Here is a 4,691-nt window from a genome sequence, read left to right as displayed (position 1 = left end):
TCAACTGTTTACTTTCTGGGTACCGAGATGGTCCATACAATTTCCTTGTCATAGGGCAATTATTGGAGTAGCCCCTGACATACCCCTCTATACCGCTTTACTATATACCAATACATCTTTGTTATTGTGTTAAAGCTTTCACTTATGGTTCAAAGAACTCTCATTTAACCCAAATCATATCTGAGAGATATTAAATCTCAAATATAGTAAATGGGTAACAGGTAATGATGTGCTGTAATCTCTAGCAACCAATCAGTAATAATGTGCTGTAACCTCTAGCAACCAATCAGCAAGCAGAAATGATGTGCTGTAACCTCTAGCAACTAGTCAGTGAATGGTAATAATCGACTGTAACCTCTGGCAACCAAGTACAAACACTGTGCGATTTGCTGTAGTAAACAGATTTTGAGTCTACCTGCTATTTGTTTGTATGACTCAGAATGGAGGGGGGGCCAACAAAATGTTTGCACAGGGTCCAATCAATAGTAAAGATGGCCCTGACGGTGCAGGGGATGGGACGGGGGTCAGCAAAATGTAAAGTAGACAAAAAAGGCTTGCAGGGCCCAGTTTGTTGTTGCCATTAAAAGGAGTACCCCACCATTTCTCATTTCTTCGAGTGCACTGAAAAAAAAAAAAACACTAGGAAGCTGCTAATCTATTAGACATTGCAAAAAAAAAAGGGGGGGGGGACTTTAGATGAGGTACATGGGGTAGAGCCAGACACAACCATATACATATGTGAAAAATGATATTCTTTATTAGACCAAAGATAGGGCATGGATCAACCCATATAAACGCATAATAGCACATTGGTATATAAAATACAAAGTATCAACATACATATTGAGGATAGTCACCAACATGACACATAAACAGAACATGTTGGTGACTATCCTCAATATGTATGTTGATACTTTGTATTTTATATACCAATGTGCTATTATGCGTTTATATGGGTTGATCCATGCCCTATCTTTGGTCTAATGACTATCTATGTAAGGAGAGGGCAGTATATGCAAAACGAAATAACCTAAAGGAGTTTAATAGGAACTGGCGAGAGTGGATAGAAGTGATGCATACCCCAGTTTAAACCATGATAGGAAAGGGAAGAGGGGAGGGGGGATGGGTAATGGGAAGGAGTAGGGTAGGGTACATAAAAGGTTCGGGAATTATTATAACACATTTATGCTATACTGTAGGATAAAAGCACCAATATATATATAAGAGGGGAGGGGAGGGGGGGCGGGGTTGATAGAAGGGATGGGAGGGAGGGGTGGGGTTATAACAATAGGAAAAACGTAGGAATTGCAAAAATAGTGATGGTAGGAGAAGGGGGGATATGGTACTGTTTAGATAATGTGCTTTTGTTTTTTTTTGGCTAATTATATGTGATGTATGGATGTATCTTCATGTCCCCCTTCCCTTCCTAGAACTCTAAAACTCAGATCTCGGAAGGGAAGAAAGAGGTATTTGAACCCTGGTAATGTTATTTTAAAATGTGGTCTGTATAAATGTGAAAATTTAATAAAGATTAATAATAAAAAAAAAAAAAAAAAAAAATCTTTGGTCTAATAAAGAATATCATTTTTTTTTACATATGTATATGGTTGTGTCTGGCTCTACCCCACACCCCTCATCTAAAGTCCCCACCCTCTTTTTTGCAAAAGCAACCAGGGATGGAGGCGTAATATTCCCGTTGCATCTCATTTAAAGTCCCAAATATTGCTTTTTTTCTTTGAATCCATTAGACATGTTGATAGTACAGTTGTGTTGTGTAAATATTGAGTTACCTATTCTTGTATTGATTTTTATGCTATTGATCTAGAGCTGCTTATATAGATATATTTGTTTACCTTTATTACCTAAGGGCAGTTCTACTCTGCTTAGTGAACTGCACTTTAATTGTTATTTTATGCAAGTTCATAATTATAGTCTATTAGTGTCTACCACTAAGCAGGGGTGTGTTCTTTTATTGCCTAGATCCTACAGTAAGGTGAAAGGTACTACACGCTGGTGTTGCTACATGCATCTGTAGTGATTCAATCAACCAGGTGAGTCAGAGGGGCTGAGGGTGTTCTTGGAGTTGAGGCGGAGAACAGGGAACCCAAAATTACCAAGCAGCTCTTTCAGGGGGTAGTGCTACACACATTACCCCAGTTTTGAGGAACAAGGGACCTTAACACTGAAGTGTTCAGGCAGTGTTAAGAGCCCTGTCTCGTTTAAGCAGGCCTCGTGCTGACTGAACAGTTTATTTGCAGCGTTGACTTTAACCTAATGCCGCGTACATGCGATCGGACATTCCAACAACAAAATCCATGGGATTTTTCCCGACGGATATTGGTTCAAACTTGTCCTGCATACACACGGTCACACAATGTTGTTGGAAATTCCAAATGTCAAGAACGAGGCGACTTACGACGAGCCGAGAAAATTGAAGCTCAATAGCCAGTGCGGCTCTTTTGCTTGATTCCAAGCATGCTTAGAACTCTGTGCATCGGAATTGTGTACACACGATCGGAATTTCTGACAACGGATTTTGTTGTTGTAAAATTTGAGATCCAGATCTCAAATTTTGTGTGTCGGAAATTCCAATGGAAAATGTCCGATGGAGCCCACACACGGTCAGAATTTCTGACAAAAGGCTCCCATAAAACATCTTCTGTCGGAAAATCCGACCGTGTGTACACGGCATAAGACTTCTGGAGCTCCACCCGTCAGCCAACGAAGAGAGATGCTGGGTCCACACATGTCACCCCTTGCAACCACCGCACAAGTATCTCAAGCTGGGAAGGGCTGCTGCGTAGCTGATGGGCGTGAGTGGGGCCTCATATCTACCTCACAAAGCCTAGAGCCGTCTCTGATGACATCATATGACGCAAAGGGGTTAACCCCTTAGTTTACCCTAATGAGCCCTAATTATCTCATTCCTACCCTGAGCTATATTTTTTTCATCTTTTCTTTTACCTTTTTAACCTCATGCCGACCATAACAGATGCATGCTGTGGCAGGACAGGTGGGCCTTAACACCGCACATGCAGTATGCATCCGTGGTGGCTGAAGTTTTTGTTCCCGCTCACTACACTCAAACCATCCGGGTCATACGATTAGTAACATACCAGTTGGTCAATTTTGTAGACTAAAATGTATATGCAGTAAAGAATCTGATTTTAGAAGGCATTCCATTCTTATGACCTCCAGATTTGAGGAAAGAGGTTATCCCAGTTCTGTTATTCATAGGGCTTTTAGATACTGCTGAGAAAACCCCATGAGATATGCTTATGAGCAACAAATGCTTGGGCAATAAACGCCATATGAATAAAACTTTGCAGTTCGAGAACTCCTATATTCTCAACCCCCTACAATATTGAGTTTGAAAAAATAAAAAAGTCATAAAGAAATATCTTCCAATTTTGTCCAATGATCCCACTTATGCACAGATCTTACCCAATGGGATACAGGTGGTTTCAAGAAGGGCATCCACTTTGGGCAGAAGGCTATGACCCAGGCTGTATACAAGTGAATGTACACACTGGTTATAATTTAAGGGTACATCTAAATGTGGTGTGAGTGGTTGCTAGTATTGTTCCTTTATTAAAAGGGCTGACCGTGTCATTTCACTTTTCACTGGTAAATCATTTGGGATTATATCTTTCATCAATTGCAATACACACTATGTGGTGTATGTAATCACATGCACTACATACCAGGTCCAATATGTAGGAAGGACAACCCGGCGTTTGAGGGATCGTTTATATGATCACCTACATGATATAGAAAAGGACCACTCCACCAACGTGGCTAGACATTGGGTTCAACATCATAATAAAACTACATCCAGCCTTGTTATTCAGGGCATGGAGAAAATAAATATGCCTACTAGAGGTGGTGATAAATTTGGTATTTTATGTAGGAAAGAAGTTTACTGATATTTCTGATGAAGTTCAAATATGCATATGCACAAAAATCAGGTTATGAGAAATGTTGGATATGTAGTAAACTAGAGTCACCTAATTATATTATTTTACAAAGATCTGGGTCTACTATCTCATCTGAATGTCTTGATTGGAGACGCCCTAAGCTGATTTAACATAATGGTGCCTTTCGACTCAGATACAATCCAGTGGGCTCCCAGCCAGATGGACACGAATCTCACGTTGAGCAGGCAGGTGGCCATGGTAAGAAACTGCTATTGTTACTTATTCTGCTCTCCGTAGTGAGTAATTAGTTGGTGTCTGGAGTCCATTCGCTGAAGGAGTCTAATGCTGTTGATGAGATGGTGAGATTAAGGTAAAATGATGCGTTTAATTACTAGAGCCACTAGAATCCCTGACCCAGGTGCTGAAAGTAAAGCTTACCTCTGTCTTTATTACACTAGAAACTCTGTAGTAAAGTAAGTAATTTTTTTTATGACTTAAGAGGGGATTGTAATAGAGAATATGATCAACTATCACTCCATTTTGTAATCTGCCCTCCATTTTAAAAGCTTGTTTTTAAAGAATGTACGTGCCTTATCTTACACTTCTTTCATGTTTTAGACCTTTTTGCTTGAGCCAACTTTTAATTAGAACTCTCACTGTATGACTCAATGGGGATTATTTACAAAAGGCAAATACACTTGGAAGTGCAGTCGCTTTAGATCTGAGGGGTAGATCTGAAATAAAGGGAAGCTCTGCTGCTTTTATCATCCAATC

This window comes from Lithobates pipiens, unplaced genomic scaffold, assembly GCF_037356315.1.
Source record: "Lithobates pipiens isolate NorthernLeopardFrog02 unplaced genomic scaffold, aLitPip1_a1.2 Scaffold_18, whole genome shotgun sequence".
Classification (NCBI taxonomy): domain Eukaryota; kingdom Metazoa; phylum Chordata; class Amphibia; order Anura; family Ranidae; genus Lithobates; species Lithobates pipiens.
The sequence above is the reverse complement of the archived record's forward strand: the minus strand, read 5'-3'. Positions refer to the sequence as shown.